At 42.9% G+C, this 18208-nt stretch overlaps 1 protein-coding gene across 7 annotated transcripts in view; it reads left to right on the forward strand.

Moving 5' to 3' along the window:
* The window catches only part of ENAH (ENAH actin regulator), a 199504-nt gene that overhangs the window by 14944 nt on the left and 166352 nt on the right, over positions 1–18208 (forward strand). Inside the window, exon 1 of one of the 7 annotated variants that reach the window (XM_090047892.1) lies at positions 13501–13607. The exons of the other annotated variants lie outside the window; for them this stretch is intronic. The gene's annotated coding sequence lies outside the window, so the exon portion shown is untranslated. Of the gene's footprint in view, positions 1–13500; positions 13608–18208 lie in introns of those variants that run through there. 7 annotated transcript variants of the gene reach the window in all.

Consider the following 18208-nt stretch of genomic DNA (forward strand, 5'->3'; position numbering starts at 1 on the left):
ATAATGAATAAATACTTTCATAGCCATCTGGATCTACCTACTGCAGTGAGGGCAGAAAAATAACCTGTTTTTCTGTTGACTATACATGACACGGAGTGAAATCATGTTGCAATTGCAGTTGATTAAAAATTTTCTCATTGACTTGACTGAGGCAAGGATTCCACCTTACAAAAACAGGTAAAAAATACTGATTATAGAGCGGTGTGGCTATTATTCTGGTGACTTGTTTTGCACACGAAAATGGACTATCCAGTATATAATGTCCCTGGAAGATAGTTGGGGGGGAAAAAAGCAATTGTTGTACTGCCTGTCACCCTGATTTCCTCCTTGTCAAACACAAGAGAAGCTGTAGTTATCTTCTGCAACTTTAATTTAATTTGTGATAGAGTAAGCTGAACACAACTTGAATATGCAAAATTCTATAACATGATTACCTTAAACTTTTTTCATGATGCAGCAGGAAATTTAACAGATTTTCCTGTCTTGAGGAAGTATGTCTGTTCTGTGGGATTGGTTATTGAATTCTGGCTTGGGAGTTCATTAGTTCTAGTTCTCATGGGACTTAATGTTGCCTTTTTTGGGAATAGGAAAGAGAAAATGACACTGCTGTCAGTCTAATTTGGAGTGTTACAGGTTTTTCATGTTCCATATAATACATTGGTTTCCTAGCACTTGAGAGTTGTGTTGAACAATAATGTTTACCTTGACCAACTATATATATAAGTATATGGCTGGAAAAGGGAAAATGAAACAAAAGCTATAGTCATTTGTGGTATTCACCCTATAATTGTTTTAAAAATGTATTAGAGTGAATGTGGTTTCCTCATTTTCAAGCATTTGAATATATTTTAGCCAAACTGTTATGACTTATTAAAATATTTTTATGTCCCATCAAAACCTTTGGCTGTCCAGGAGTTGGAGTTATATTGGTGTTGCTGGTATTGTTGAGACTTTTTCCCACCTTATCCAGAAAGGTTCAATGTGGCTTACAATAACAGATGAGCAACCCACAAGATAAGAAAAAAACTACAAACTCCATCAAGGACAGAATGCTTAAAAATAAAGTAATCTGGGCTTGATTTCACTTTGAATATATTTTCTTAAAACCTATTCACAAAAATGGAAGTGCAGTGGGAGTTACCTCCTATGTTAGTGGACACACATTTTTGAGTGGATTCTTCTCTTTAGAAGAATTGATAAAAAGATGCAATGATTTTAAAAACAAACATAAGAGGTAAGATAATTGCCAAAATAATTCTGCAAAATGAACATATTTCAGGTTGTAGGCTAGAACTAGGGAATGCTAAATACAGAAGCATGACTTCCAACCCCGCCCTGCCAACCAACCAACCAACCAAACAAACCCACAAAACCCCCCCAAAACAACAAGCCCAAAACAAAAACAAAACCCCAAACAAAACACAAAATGGGAGGGTAGAGAGCAGTCCAGAAGGAGTTTACAAAAATTAAAGATGCTAATTTTTGGTACTAATGGACTTGTATATTTGTATCTATAATACTTGCAGTTGTGTGTACTGTGTTGCTTCTCATTCTTCACAGACTGATAAGGGTTAATTGCAGCTTGGCAAAAAAAAAAAAGTTCCATACTGTTTTTCTGCAGCAGATTCCTGTTGCTATGCAACAAACAATGTCACTTGGTACAGGATATATTAAATTTGTATTCTCTGCGTGTTCATTTCATACTTTGAGGAGGTTATGGTTCAGGCTTTCTATGGAATTCTTAATGTAAAGTATTCATCTTAGTTTTTCTTTGGATACTTGCTGTAACTGTGGTTACATGTGAGTACTTACTTGCATAGCCTTTCTTTGTTTTCAGATGTAAAGGACACCTGTGCAATATAATCTTCTAGCCAGACAAAAAAAAGGGGTGTTGGTTGTATTCCTGGTGGTGGAGTGGTATTGCCAAGCAACATGGTAAGACTTCAGAAGAGGGGTAAACTTTTTGTGTGGAAGAACTTAGTAGGCTGTGAATTTTGGAAAACATTTAAACATAAGTACCACACAAAGTAAATCAGTTTCAGTGGTATATTATAGAATCGTGGGCTGAAAGCACCAATTGACTTTTATTGACTTAAAATAACCTGTCACTTGATTTTTTACAATATGTATCCAAGCTATCTTTAGATGGATTCTGAAATAAAGATTGTGCTGTTCTGCTTAGGGTATTACTTTTTCATGCATATGCTGTGAAACCAATACTTAAATGAAGGACAAAAGATAAAGATAACTTGAAACTGTAATGTTTTAATATAACCTAGCTTGTCTTGGGGTGGGCGGGGGTATACAGTGAGGACAGAAATAAAATAACATGATCTTTTCAGTCAGTCTTTATCTAAAATATTTCAAATACAATAGTCGGATACTGATAAATTAATGTTTCACTTTGGTGGAACCGGAAGATTTTCTGATGTGTTTTTTGTATTTCTGTGGGTGTTTAATATGCTAAAAGAGGGTCAGTGTCTTGTGTTTAATAGTAGAACTATAAACTACCAGGATGTTGCATTGAAATGAAAATAAAATCAATTGGGAAGAATGGCATAAATGCTACTGAAATGCATGAAACTTTATGCATGTATAAACAGATATTTGAGTTAGTACTAAGTTTAGAAGTTGATCTAGACTTATTATGAGAGGTAATTATGTATTTACATATGTATATGATATTAGGGTTATTGTATTTTAAATGTGTGTGCTGTAGTTCTTATGTCTCTGCTACAACAATTTCAACTTCTTTACTAATATTAAAAAACAAGTAGTAGTTCTTGGTGCTAAATATTGATTTAATGCTTAAATACAATATACCTTTTAAAATTTGGGTTTTGACATCCTGTTTAACTTTAGATTAGATACTTTAAATGATTTTAAACATTGAAGTTAGCATGTGAAATACTTTTGCTAAGTTTTGTAAGATCTATTGTGGTACATTTCTGTAAACCAGAGGTGGACATGCATTCAGTTGTTTTCTCAATCATGAGTACTGTATTTGTTGACTTGCTAACAGGAAGGAGAAATAAAACATGCGCTAATTGAAGTTATGGATGACTGGAAGTAACTTGAAATACTATTTTCTTATTTTCATGTGGTTAGACAAAAATACTTCATACATTAAAGTTAAGCAAAAAGGAGCAGCTGCTGTCATAACTAGGGTTCCAGGTTTTCTGTTCACCATGGAAAAACGTGGATTTTCCCCCTTTAAAGGGGAAAATCACAGGAAATGGCAGGTTTCCCCTTGCAGGCTGACATGGTTCTATCCTGCAAGGGGTGCTTGGTGCTGGGGGAGTGGGGCTATCAGGGGGTGCCCTGTGCAGGTGCACATGTACATGGCACCCAGGCAGAGTGGAGAGCAGCTCCCTGCAGGTAGGATGGGGGGGGGGGAAGGGGGCTGATTGAGGGAGAGGTCAGGGCTGGGGCTGGGAGGGCTGCCCAGTTGGGCTTGTGTGTGGGGCCCAGGGCTGTGGCGGGAATTGTGTGGCTGCAGCACCTGGCTGGGGACCGGGAAGCATTCATAGATTTTAAGGGGCTGGAAGGGACCTTGAAAGATCATCAGGTCCAGCTCCCTGCACCAGGCAGGAAAGACAACTGGGGTCAGGTGACCCCAGCGAGGTGACAGGTCAGGCTCCTGGAGGGAGGCATGAGGGGATGTGCCCCCCCAGATTTATGCATGGAGCAGGGACAGATGTGAGCTGGCTGCTGCAGCCTTGGGACTCCTCACTCTGCTGCCCTTCCCCTAGGGCCTTCACAGCAGAGTGGCGTGGGTAGGCTCATTTCTGCTGCTGGGAGCCCCATGCCAGTCACTCTGCCATAGTGAGGCATTCCCTGCCTGCCTGGCAGCAGTGATGGCAACATGGAGTTGCTGCTGCCCGATGGGCAGTAGGTGCCTCACCGTGGTGGTGTGGCTGACATGGGGCTCCTGGCACTGGAAGTGAGCCTGCCTGCAGGGCAGTAGGGTGTGGAGCCCCGAAGCTGCCAGAGGCAGCCCACATCCTCCTCCCCATGGGCTCCACTCCCTTGGTGCTGCCTGCAGGAGGAGGAAGAGCCAGGCTCTGTGCTCTGCTCTGGCCTCAGCAGCTTCTGCCTCCTGTGGGAGGCAGCTGGAGCTTGGGCGCTGCTTGTGGGGGAGAAGCAGAGGACTGCAAGCTCTAGCTCCATGGCCCTGGCAGCTGGGAGCCCCCTGTGACAGTGCTGGGGGAGCAGGGGGCTTCCAGTTGCAAGTGAGGGGCAGTGGAAGGACCAGGGGGCTGTGGGTTGGGAGTGAGGAGCACTGGCATATCAGGGCTGCTCAGTGCCCCAAAGTGGGTGGCAGGGGACAGCCGCACTTGGACTCAGAGTGGTGAGCTTTAAAATGGTAAATGTATCAATAAAACAGTGTTCAACTGATACCTATATAGATGTAGTAGCTCTTCATTTTAAACATGGATTTAGGGATTTTTTTTTTTTTATCAGAGATTTTGGGATTTTGAAACGGAGAACCAGGATCCCTGCTCATAACCTATTTACTTGTGGTACTCCCAGCTTTATGGTTCATAATTCCAGTAGGCACATCTAAAGTTGATTTTGTGCATATACTAGGTTCTGTACTTGAATGAGTCCTATAATTTTTTTGTGGGAGAGTAGGTGGGGGACAATGATGATGATGACAACATTCTTCTGAGCATAACTGGAGCCCAGAACTAGCTAACTTGGTGATGTTGGCATTTCAGCAGAGAAACCTGACATTGAAATGACTGAGAAATCTTTCTTTTTTTCAGTCTTCTGTTTCTTGTATTCCAAAACTGTAAAATAGTCTGACCTTTTCCCCTTGCTCTGTTTTTGTATGGGTTGCCCTAGCTTGGGTGTAAGTTACTGTTATGACATTGAGAAGTTAGGTGTAACTTGTTCAACTTTTTAAATTAACCATGAAGTGTCATTTCCATGGATTTGAGAACAGGGAGTAGGGAAGGCCTAAGTGTTCAGCTGTAAGTGGTGTTAGCTTATCTGAAAGTCTTTAAGAGGGACTCAAGGGGTAGACACAAGATGGCTTAGTGACTGATGTAAAGGAAAATAACCTTTTTTTCCAATTTTTTTTTCTGGAAGTGAAGGTTGAGGAGGTAATGGTTTGTTTGTTTTTTTGCTTGTATGTTACACTCCTTAGGTTTTATTTAACTTGAACTGGACCCAACCATTGTCTTTAAAGAAATGTTGTATACATTTACCTTTCTCAGTGTTTCAGTTGTGGGAAAAGTAGTATCAATGGTGTTGCTGACATACATGGAAGGCTGAAGAAGAAATTCTGCCAGCACAGTTTCTATGGAATCAAAGGGCTGACAACTTTTGACAGTTATTAAAGATCTTGTACTCTTACATTTCTCACCCGCTCGGCTTGTTCTTTCTCTCTTCCTTTTTATGCTTTTCCTGGTATTTTTTTTGTCTTTTGAACAGGCACATGGTAGTATTTGGTAGCAAACATACAGTAAGTAACCACTTTAAAAATCAGCTTTTTAATTCAACCTTAATAAGTAGATGAGGCTAGGATGACACGTACTTAAAATGGCTAGTTTTTGATCTTCTGTACAAGTATAGGGTGCAGGTGTGGGGAGGGGGATGATAGAACTTAGCTCTGAGCATGGTCTGCTTCCAAGCTGGCTTGTCACCACAGTCTGTCACCGTCATTAGTGTGCTGCCTCAACCCACCTGCCCCACCCCAACCTGCAGCGTTGCATAGTCCAGACAAAATGGCTCTGCAGGCAGTAGGTTATTAACATTTAGTCCTAGATGTTTGAGCTGGCAGGTGAAGAATCACAAAACACTTCTGTTGGGAAGGTTCCCTTTCTTTCTTTCTTTTTTTTTTTTTTTTTAATCGCAGACTTACCCATAGAAAAGTCCAGTATACATAGCTCAGATGGGCAGACATCCTGTTGGATATTAGGTAAGCTTTGGCTTGGATTTGGTAAACTCCCTACTATTGATTCTCAGAGGTGGATTCCCAATTTTTGAGGATTGATGGAAAAACAAGAAGAGGCATTGTCCATCTCTCTATAAAAGAAATGGATTGGGGAAGCCTTACCTACTTAGGGCTGCTAAGCAGGAAGACTAGTGAAGAGAGACAACAGAGTAGGAATGGGAGTTTGCAGTTAGGTTTGCAGACTGCTTTGTATAGGGCTCTAGAAATCATTCATCCTGCTTCATATAAATGTGTGGAAGGAAAATGGCTGTCTGTAAGAGCATGATCTCATTACTTTATTGCAGTATTAGACCTAAGTGCTGACAGAATCTGAGAAATGATGCTACATTCTTGGAAGTTAGAAGAAACAGTATTCTAAAGACCACCTAGACAGAGATGCAGGTATTTCATAGTTTTATAGTTTCTAGGGTCGGAAGAGACCTAAGTAGATCATCTGGTCTAACCCCCTGCCATGGCAGGAAAGAGTACTGGGGGTCAAACAACCCCAGCAAGGTGTTTATCTAACCTCCTCTTAAAACCCCCCGGGGTAGGAGCCTGCACCACTTCTCTTGGAAGTTTGTTCCAGATCCTAGCTGCCCTGACCGTGCAGTTGCGCCTCCTGAAGTCTTTACAACCTAGCATTAGTTTTTCAAGCTTTGGCTTACAAGCTTTGATGTATACAGTTACAGCTGTTATCAGGCAGCTATGTAAATTGACCCATGTTTCCAAGGTCACTCTCAATCTCAGTTGATCAAAACAGTTCCACTTTGGGATCTGTACTGCCTTTTCTCTGTAGTGCCATGTATTTCTCACTAGGAGCATAGAAGTGGTTGTGGCTGCTACTGCCAGTCCAGAAAAGTGGTTGTGGAATCTTCATCCTTAAAGGTTTTTAAGACCTGGATAGATGGCACCTTCGCTGGAATGATCGTTTTGAGGGTGGTCCATCTTTAAGCAAAAAGTAGGATTAGATGACCTATTGAGGTCCCTTCCAACCCTAATTTTCTATGATTCTACATACAGCAGGATCAGAATGTTGGTTTATTCCCTTTTTCCAGTGGCAAGGATCTTTTGAATAAAGCAACCAAAGTAGTTTTTGGTGAAGTAAGCCAAACTCCTTGGTGTCCCATTGATGGCACGTTCATAAATTTCTATCTTTAAAAACTGGACAGGCCAATGAGACCAGAGATTGTGTGCCATCTTAAGAGGAACAGATTTGACTGGAGCTTGTTAGCTCAAAAAATAGTCCCAAAACAGTTTGAGATCAGTGTCAAGCATTGTTGTTTCTCAGTTCCCCAGGGGGCTCCTACAAGCTTTAATGCAAGCAGTTGGAACAAGTTAGATCATAGGGGGGCTAAACATGATCCAGATGCCACATCTAGCCTGCCAAGAGATTATCTGGCCAGTGGTGGGTCCCTTGGCCCTACATGGCCGAGGTGTGTCTGCCTAGGCCACAGGGTATGAAGTAGGTATTGCTGCTCCTGGGCTGCTCTGTGTGGCTGCTACTGCCAATCCACCCCACGCCTACCCCCAGAGGTGTTGAATGGAGTGGGTGGCAGGTGAGGTTTCCATGAGACACCTTCCCCCCCTCCAAAGCAGGGCACGCTTAGCCAGGCAGATGGGATGGGGCCCTGAGTGAGCTGGGAGTGGAATGGGTTGGCAGGGGCCAGGACTGGGGCTGGAATGGTAGGACAGTGACAACACAGGTTTGGGGCCCAGGGCAGAGCTGTGATCTGCTTCCCACACACCACTGCCTGCGGAACTGGTGTCCATTGCAGGGATGTGCAGGGAGCAGATTACGGCTCTGTCCTGGGCCCCAGTTCCAAGCTGTCGCCACTGTGCAGTCCCAGGCCTGTCCATCCTGGACTCTGCTCCACACCCATCTGCAGCTTTGTCTAATCTGCTCTGCCCACGGGGTCCCAGATTTTCTCTGTGGAGAGGCTACCTGCCTGCTCCATCCGGTGGTGGGCCCAGAGACAGATAGGATCAATTACTTCTCTACCCCTAGCCTGCAATGCCTCACTGAAACTCCTTAAGTGGCCCTTCAGGCCAAAATAATTGCCCAGCCCTGAGTTAGATCTTATATGCTGAGTCCAGCTATTAAGGAGCTTAAAGAGGTTTGCATATATTATAAGATTCAATAAAAGCAATCCCATGGCCCCTGAATGGTTTGCAATGCATCAGCAGTGGCTGGCCAAAATTATTCAGCTTGGTTCAAGGCAGGCTGTTTCAGGCTGGCTGTTGCCAAAACACTGAAGAAGTCCTGGTTTCCTGGGCCATGTAAAATGGCTTTGTGGTGTGGATTCAACCCACAAGCCACAGGTTGCAAACCCTGTCCTAAATAATTTCTTATGCCTTTATGCAGACTACATACACCACTGTTAAAAGAACATTCTGACGGCAAAATAAAGTCTTCTGTTTCTGTGTTGCCTGTATAATTTTAATTTGCCTCCCCCACTCCCCTGTATATGTATACATTAAATTAGTCTCTGGTTATGTGATATTTTTTTTTTGTCACAAGACCCATTTTCATGTTTTTAAATAGCAGATAGGTTTATCTCCAGGATACAGTCTAGGTTGCATGTCTGAGGAGGTTGTTTCTAGGACTTCTGTCCTGTCTATAGAAGTTGGAAGGTGGCTTGTAAATGGAGCAGAAGACTGCTGCAAGAGAGAATGGTCTCAGGGTCAGAGCAGTTGGCTGTTGCCTTGAAAAATTTATCTGCCCTGTTTCTGTCAGTTCTTGTCCTGTGTGAAGCTGAGCAAGTCATTTAAGTTTTCAAAGATGGTCACTAGGTTTGTGCTTCTCCCTTTCTATCAGTGCTAAGCTTAGACCATGGCCTGCTGAATTCATGGCGGAGTGAGGTGTGCTATGGCTCCTTTAATCTTGCAGGTTCCCTTGTGCCTCTCCCTCCCCCTGATGACTAGTGGAGGGGGTCCCCACTTGCAGCTCGCTCCTGATCAGTGGGGAGGCAAAAAGTGCAGTTTTAAATATGGTACCATTTTTGCTTCCTGCCACTGATTGGCTGAAGGGCCCCAGATGGCCCTGCTGTTTGCTGACTGGTGGGAAGGCAAAAATGGCTCCATGGTTAGCTTCTCTGCTGATCGGGGGTGGGGAGGGCAGGGGCAAGGGGTGAGGTGCTCACTGGGGAGCATGCAAGATTAAAGGAGCTGCTGCACAGTGTACTTTGGCTGTGAATTCGGTAGGTCTGATTAGCAGATGTGCTTAGCATGCACAGCTCTACATCAAGACAATGGGAGCTATTCTTTGATGTTATAAAGTACTATAGGAACTACTCAAAATTAGGTTGCAGGTTTCTTTAATTACTAATAAGAATTAGTGAGCACTGGGCACTGATCTTTGTCTCTGTTCTGCATCTATAAATGCATCTATCACTCCCTTACTTTTTCCATCAACGACATGAATATGAGTTCATTAATGTTTTGGAGCATTCAGATTCTATAGTGTTGAGCATCATAGAAAAGCCCATGAGGAAATATAAAATGTTTGCAGTTGGATAACTCTTTAAGGTGGCACAGGCAGTCTTCTTAACTTTTGATTGTTTGATTTTACAACTTCTGATGTTCTTTTACAAAATTGCGTGAATTTCTCTAATTTTCTAGGGCTTTTTAAAAATCAGATTGAAGAAAGAGTTGTATTATGTGACATAATACTGGAGTCCATGTGGCTCCAAATCTGTTGTTAGATCCATGGTAGAGACTTCTGTCATTTGACCTCACAGTGTAACTTGTAGTGGTGGTAGTAACAGGCTGTCTTTTATATTGAACCTTTATATGAAGGAAACAATGTTTGTTTTTACTGTGGGCTTCACAGGTATTTGCTGACTGGAAGTGGTCAGACCCACCTGGCTTTCAGTCCCTATTGCCTCTCTCTTGTTCTTTCCTTACTTTGCTCAACCAGTCTTTTTCTTTTTCCTACCCTTGCATCCCTGAGGTTCTTTCCCAATCTACTTCACCTACTATCTCCATAAAAGTTGTGTTGGTTTTATGCACGAGGCTGCAGTTTTCCTCCACATGGGTTTGCCACCAGCAGGGGCAGTATTGAGGTCACAAGAGAGATGGTCTCTGCACACAGTCCCTGGGCGTGGGATTGCAGTAGCACATGACAGACTGCAGCATTGAGGAGCAGTAATTGCAAGGAAAATCTTACTTAATCCTTACTGCTGTGGGGTGGGATGTGTCTAGTACAGATGGAATTTTCAGAGACCTGCTAAGTTTTAGAAGGCGTATTTCATGGTTAAAGGTGCGGGTTTTTGTTTTTGTTTTTTTGAACGGTCAAAAGAACAAACATTTGCTTGGCATGGAAAACATGAGTCCAAGGGTTAAAGATTGCCAAAGATCTATAAGCCAGAGGTTCCCAACTCCCAGGTCATGAAGGGTTGGCTGCCAGACTGGAAGTCTGGCAGTGACCGGCATAATGTGGACTGGCAGCCAACCCTTCTTTATACTGAGTATAAAAAAAAAAAAAAAAAGGTTGGCTGCTGGTCCGCAGTATACCAGTCACTGCCAGTCCACAATTACTTCTGGTCTGTAGTCTAAAAGGGTTGGGAGCCACTGCTATAAGCAACCAAAAATCAGATGTGTAAGTCAGTGGAGGCCAATCTTTTTGGTAAGTATACCACAAATTAGCTCTTCATCCTCCCCTAGGTTCATTCCAGTTCTCTTCTTCTGCCCAGCCTGCTGCTCTGCTTTCTGTCTAGCCTGATCTGCTGTGTACCCCAAACAGGCTACTTGTGCCACTTGTGATGCATCTGCAGCGGGTTGGATACCCCTGTTATAAGGGAAGGTTGGGACAATCTTTAGTATAGAGCATTGGTGCCCCTTTTCCCCAGCATGCTGGATGCGCAGTGCCTGGTGTGTCCACAGGCCAGATCTGTCTGGTGGCTCCATCTGGCTGTGTGAAGTGGGGCAGGGGGAAGCCCAGCCCTGATCCAGCTGTGTGAGGGGAAGGGGGCTTGGCTCAGCCCCAGCCCAGCCTTGTGGAGGGAGTAGAGCGTAGCCTGGTCCCAATTCAGTGGGCAAGAGGGTATGGCCTATTTGTGAACTGCAATGGAGGGCTTAGGAATTTGGCAGTGGGGGAGGGTGGTGATAGTAATTTCCACTGCTCCTTTCCTGCCAAATTTCCCAACCCACGGGGAGCCCCACAGGCCAGATACCATAGCTCCATGGGCTGTATTTGGCATGCAGGCTAGAAGTTTAGCACCCCGGATACATAGGCAATGCTGTCTCTTTATTCATGATTTAGAATGATTGCATAAAGACCCTAGATAGGAAGGCTCTGTTGGTCATGGAAGGTGGCAGACATCCAGCCTACACCTGGCACTGTGCTTGAGACCCAGAACTTAAATGAGGGCTAGTTGCTATTGGGACCTTAAGGTTGAGGTTGAACAGCATATGGTACAAAGAATTTGTTTGGTGGCAACACTTTGGTGGTTGTCCACAAGAGGGCAGAGGTTGGTTGTAACATTCTGAATAATCTGTTCTGATCTTGGTTTTTTTCTTTCCAGGAAGGAAATACTGCCCTCCCCACACACACTGCATATAGTTGCCTCACTTTGATCTGTTTCTCTATATTAATGTATTATAAATAGTCGTATAAAAATTGTGTTTTCCTCTGGACATCTGTTATAGAAAGACCCCTTTCAGATGTTCTCTCTTTTTAATTAGTCTAATTTATTATGAAGGAGGTCTCACCAGATAATCTAATGGCCTGTTTTGTCCTTATCTTATTAATATTCATATTTAATTTGAAAGCTTTCAGCAGATTTTCCCTCTGCCGTAAATTGACAGATAAAGGTATCTTTCAAAGATCTGAGTACTTCATACTGGTTCAGATGGTTCAAATTGTGCTTTGTCACTGTTCCAAAGATAGCAGATCTGAAGAGTAAAGATCTTTTCTGCAGTTTTCAGCCTCAGGATGGAACCCACGATACCTTTCATTTAGGATACTTGATTTGCCATGCCCCTTCACCATCTTATCTGGTAAATGGTGCCTGTTTTGTCTCATGGAATTGCTCTAACCACAGTGCATAGCTGTGAAAGACTGTGCAGCAAAGGGAAACTGTTTTTGGGTGTGGGACAAAACTAAAGTTGAGTTTTCAGAACTTTATCAAGACAACTTGGATTTTTTAATTAGTAGTATTAGAGCTCCTGGGGAGACCAATAGGAATTTTCTGAACTATTTTCATGAACCCCTTACCTTAACAAACATGACTACAGACAGTAGTTGAGACAATGCTCAAGTGCTAATTCGGGGATACATATCTGTTTTGCTTTACAGAAATACTAACCAGTGTCCTAAGTCTAATGACCTGAAACAAAATAAGTGCTGATATCTTTAGGTGGTACACATTTTGGTGATCAGAAGTAACAGTAAAGATGGGACATAGACACGGAGTAATTTGGATTATTTATTAAATTGGATGCTTTCAAATGCATTTGTTTATACAGCCAAATGCAAGGCCAGCTATGAGCAAAGAATGCAAGACATTTTTACAGTGTTGGAATCTATAGTCATGCAAGTTTGCTAAAAAAGGACTCGGGTAATGGTGGAGAATTGATTCAGTGTGAACACCTTGTGTACAATATTGGCTAAAAGTTATTATGTGATTATTTATACATGGAAATACCAGGTAGCAGTAGGGAAGTGCAGTGGTGAGATTTATGTTGGAATATAATGTACAGTTCTGTTTCTAGCACTTCACTTAAGAGTGAAAAAATGGGAGATGGTACCTAGGTAGTTATTAATGACTTGCAGACAGAAAAGTGTGCCTTACTTACAGTAAGACTTAAAGAATTCAGTTTGTTTAACGTACTGAAGACTGATTTAAAAGGTGACTTGACCACAGTCTGTAAGTATCTGCAAAGGGAGAAAATCTTCTCCCATATACTAATCAGAAAAAGGCATAATAAAATCCAGTCTAGTCCAGTTTAACTAAAAACTGAAGCTCAATAAGTTAAAATAAATTTTAAGTTCTCAACAGTGAGGTTAACTAACTATTGGAATAGTTTATCAAAGGTTATGGTAAATTCTATATTGTTTGAAATCTCTACAGCAGTGATTCTGAACCAAAGTGCCATGGTAACTTGGGGTATCCTATGAGAGCCTTTTTGAAGGTGGTGCACACTATTAGCACTGTTATATCATTCACAGTATAAAACCCAGATGTTTCAAATAGGAATCTGCAGTGTCAAAAACATTCTGACCTTTTGTGGTCTTTCTGAGTTGCTTGCAACAGAAAAATTGTTCTATGTATTTATTTATCTTTTATTTATTTATTTTTGTAGTAAAAAATGGAGTCAGAGCTAAAAGCTTGAGTATTAAAAGGTTAAGAACAGCTGCTTTACCTACATAGCTTTCTAAAAGAGACACTATTTTTGCTCCCAGTTATTGAATTTGATTCAGTGATTGCTGACTAAAAACTGGTTGATATAATGCAGAGTAGAGGATTGTCTTTTCTGACTTTGACAAATGATATACTGTATTTTATTACCCATCATGTGTCCCAAATAAAATGCACTTTTTCTTTCTTTTTTTTTAAAAGCAGACTGCAAGAAAAAGGTCTTTCTGGAGTTATGGCTGACTGTATGACCGAGTAAATGTTGTTAGAAACAGTGTCCAAGAAGTGTGGCATCCCAGGAGATCATGTAGGTGAGGCTTCTTGGTGTGGCATAATGGCAATAAAGCCAGATCCCAGAACCTTGTGAGGGCAGTAACAAAGCTGCAACTGCTTTACTGTAAATAGGTCTTTATGTACCTTCCTGTAAATAAAGTGGTGTTTCCACACTACAGGCATCAGCAACATATTACAGACTTCATGCAGCAGCTCACTCATCCTCAGCCAACTCAGTGGCTCTTGAGCTAAAAAGCTTGCCAGTGACTGAGAGGGTTAATATTGGACTCTACCTTTACCCATAACAGTCTCAGGTAGAAGTGGCAGCCATCTTGGGAGGTGTGAGCCACACTGTCTGCTTGCTATATTCTACCTGGCTTCTGTTCCAACAAAGAAAAATAATCCTCCCTGCTTAAGATGTGAACCTCAATTTTGGAGGGCTGTTTTGTTTTTTTTTGCTGGGGGGGGGAGGAAGTGCACATAGTATGCAATTTAAATACAGTATTTTAATTTGTTAAATCAAGTTGAAAGCATTTGTTTAGTGCAGAGCAGTGATTCTCAACCAGAGTACTGCAGTATCCTTTAAGGGTGACACACATTAGCACTGTTAGTTGTGCAAGGACCCACATGTTTCATAAGATAAACCTAGAGATTTCAAATAAGAATTCATAACATCAGAAACATCTAGGCCTGTTGCGCTCTTATTTTTCCATAATCAAATAAAGCTAAGAGCTGGTGCTTTTAGAAAGAGGAGGTTAAAGAGGGGTGAGAACCACTTAGGTAGAATTAATAGTTCTGAGTAGCCACTCAAGCTATTTTATGGTCTACAGTCTGGAGCCTTGGACTGCTCTGGGTGGCGTGCAATACTTAAATAATCCTCTTAAAATCACTTTGTCTGACAGGTGCTTGGAGTCTTGTCCAAAATAAAAGGTATAGAATATTATTTAAACAGGATCTGTTTTTTTTCTTTTGCTTCATGGGTAAGCAACAGCCTCTTAAAGGCATATTCTTGATGCAATAACATTTTAATTCTTGCTTTAGACTAGTTGGGAGGCTAGGTTTTTTTGCAGGTATGCCACAAATTGGCCACCACATCCTCTGAATGCCATGCCAATCCTTTTTTCTCACCTGATCTGCTACTCGGCTTTCTGCTCTCTGCCCTATCTGCCACTGTGTGGCTGTCCCATCTCCAGTCTTCCATGCGCCCCACATACTTGCCTGTCCATGCCACTTGAGGGACCCATGCTGCAGGTTGGCCCCACCTTTAGACAAAGTATTGTTGAGACTAGATGTAGTTGCACCTCTGTTTGAAAAGCTTGGTGTTTATAATGGCTCCAGAAAGCTTAATTTCTTAATTTAAGTTGAATGTATTTCATGTAGTAATCTAGCAATTAAAACATGTCGTTATATCTGGATGTTAGTGCCAGCATCCCACATGCTTGTATGTAGACAAGGCAGTACTTAGCTCTGGTGCACAACTAGAGTGCAGTTGTACTAGCTGTCCAAAAAGGGACATTCAAAGTGTAGTGTTAAAATAGTGCTCAGGTTTGGTATAGGGATGGTTGCTTATTCATAGCAGGTTGCCAAATTAAGAATTAGCTACTCAAGTGATTGCTGTAACTTACTTGAAAGGGTGCTGCTTTCCCACTCAGCTGGAATACATCAATCCTGAGTCACCCTTCAGAATAAAAGCTGCAACAGCTGCTGGAATACTTCAGTGGTCCGGTATGATTTTTTTTTCTGAAATTTGTTTATACCAGTTGATTCTTTGCAGAGGGCTAAGGAACCTATTCTGGGAACGAACTCAGGTTCTGCTATATATATAAATGGCTATATAGAGATGTTGATGAGAACATTGAAAAAGCTTGAGTGACTGATGTCTCAAGGTAATCTGTAGTAGCCTGAAGCTGGTAGTGTCTGTTGTCCTTACTGCAAGGTCTAACTAACTATATGTATGGGCTGAATAATACCCTGTTGGAATCCCAGGTTGGCCACTGACTGTAGTGCTCTGCCCTCAGCTCCCATCCGTGACATTTTGTTTAACAAACTGCTGAGTTTCACATTTTACCCTGACAGTTGAACCCATCTCATGTGGGTTTGGGATTTCCTAGGAGAAATGATTGGCATGAATAACAGTTATCATAATCAATAATCCCAGGAGCAGCTAGGGAACTATATGAAGCCACATCCTTGGTGGAAGAATTCAGCCCTCCTAAACAAAGCTCCTGCAGGCACAGATGGATCCCTGTAGCTGAGTAGTTTGGACCCTATGCAGTAGGGGCAGCAGTAGCTCCTTCACTCTGAGGAGACGAAATCTTTTTGGGAGGGTAACCCCTCCCTGCAGCACTTCACCAAGTGGTATAATAATGGCCATTGCTAATTCATATCCAGCGCTTTCTTGGTGCAGGTAGTCCTTGGCCTTGCAACACAGTAGGTTCCTGAAAACCATGTCTTAAGTCAAAATGTCGTTATTCCCAACCAATATTCCCATAGGAGCAAGGTTCTAATTGGGGAATTGGTTCCTGAATGAAGGCCCAATACCCTGTTTCTTGCACGTGGTGGCCGGTGCTGCCATACACTACCTGATGCCGCCATGCACCACTTTCACATGACCAGTTACATATCCAGCTCTGTGCGCTGCTGATGGGTGGTGCCTGATTGGCCCGTCAGTAGCCCGCAGGGCTGCATGTGCGACTGGCTATACGACACGTAACCATCACCGTCACTCACTGCCCCATGCCACCACCATGGTGTGCAAACCCCCCACTCTGTGTCCAGGGGATCTGGCCAGCACCTCTGCTCCATGGCTGGCCAAGTGTTGTAAAGTCGAAACCAACATTGGAAAGTTGAAGCAGGATGTCAATTTATAAACGTTGTAAGTGTTGTTTGCCATAACTCTAACGTCATAAAGTTGAGGACTGCCTGCATATCCACAAGACTTGGGATCAAGGATTTAAGTAGCCTTCTAACATTGTGAGACTCATGATAAAACCTCCACAGCAGATAACACCGTGTGGATAGGTGGTGCCAAGTGTGATGACATATTTAGAGCTTAGCAGGAGTCTTAACAATATTTAATAGTTTGTTATAGATCCCAGCTCCTGGTGGCATGGGGAAACAAAAGAATTGCCAGTTGCATTTGAAAGAAAAAGTAAGGTTCTTGCTCTATAGACTGTGGAGAAAACCTGGAACATGACTCAAGGGTGACCCTAAAGGCTCAAAAACCTGAACTGGCATGCTCCTACCATGTCAGCCATTGCCTAGAATCTGAACAAGGTTCTGCCATCACTGTTCAGGTGGCTTTGCATGTCCTATTTGTTATACATGTCCTATGTGTTGCATGTCTTATGTGTTGAAAGCACAAAGGTGGAAAGGGATCTTGGAGTCATTATTGACTCTAAGATGAACATGAGCTGCCAATGCCAGATCACAGCCAGCAAGGCCAGCCATACCCTGTCATGCATCCAAAGGTGCATCTCAAGCCGGTCCAGAGAGGTGATATTCCCCCTCTATGCGACTTTGGTCAGGCCGCAGTTGAAGTACTGTGTCTAGTACTGGGCACTGCACTTCAAAAGGGATGTGGCCAGCCTGGAGAGGGTTCAGGGGAGGGCGACCCACTTGGTGAGAGGACAGCAGGACAGGCCCTACAAGGAGAGACTGAGGGACCTGAACCTGTTCAGCCTCAGCAAGAGGAGGCTGAGGGGAGACCTGGTGGCTGCCTACAAACTCATCAGGGGAGATCAACAGCAAATAGGTAGAGCCCTTTTCTCCCCAGCACCACCTGGGGTGAAGAGGAACAATGGTAATAAGCTGATGGAGAATAGGTTTAGGTTAGAGATCAGAAGGCAATATTTTACAGTTGGGGTGGCCAATATCTGGAACCAGCTTCCCAGGGAAGTGGTCCTTGCCCCTACCTTAGGCAAATTCAAGAGAAGGTTGGATGATCACCTCTCTGGGGTCTTGTGAACCCAGCATTCATTCCTGCCTGTGGTAGGGGGTCAGGCTAGATGATCTGTTCAGGTCCCTTCTGACCCTAGCTACTGTGAAACTGTTTATCAGTCTTTAATTTCACATTTTCATAAGCATTTCACAAACTAAAGTATGTATATATAATTTATATAATTTTAAAAATTTAATGTGCATCTTCTGAAGTAGGGACTGGGACATCCCCTTCAGAAAGGCACAGCCAGGCCTAGGGTCAGAGTATTGCATCCCCATTTTCAAAAAGGGGAGGAAGGAGGACCCAGGAAACTATAGGCCCATTAGTCTTACCTTGGTTCTGGAGAAGCTCGTTGAGAGAATTTTCCAGGAGCACGTCTGCGAGGGACCAGCAGGGGAGATTATGCTTAGGGGCAACCAGCATGGGTTCAGTAGGGGCAGGTCCTGTCAGACCAACCTGGTTGCCTTCTACGACCAGGTCACAAAATCCTTGGATGCAGGTGTCATGGTGGACGTAGTATTTCTGGACTTTGATGCTGTCTCTCACCCTGTTCTCATTTAAAAAATTAGGTGATTGTGGTGTCGATGCTAACACAGTCAGATGGGTCGCAAATTGGCTGGAGGGTGACACCCAGATAGTGGTGGTGGATGGGTCATTTTCAACCTGGAGGGATGTGGGCAGTGGGGTTCCCCAGGGCTT

This window comes from Crocodylus siamensis, chromosome 1, assembly GCF_052110815.1.
Source record: "Crocodylus siamensis isolate JL-2025a chromosome 1, ASM5211081v1, whole genome shotgun sequence".
NCBI classification, from domain to species: Eukaryota; Metazoa; Chordata; order Crocodylia; family Crocodylidae; genus Crocodylus; species Crocodylus siamensis.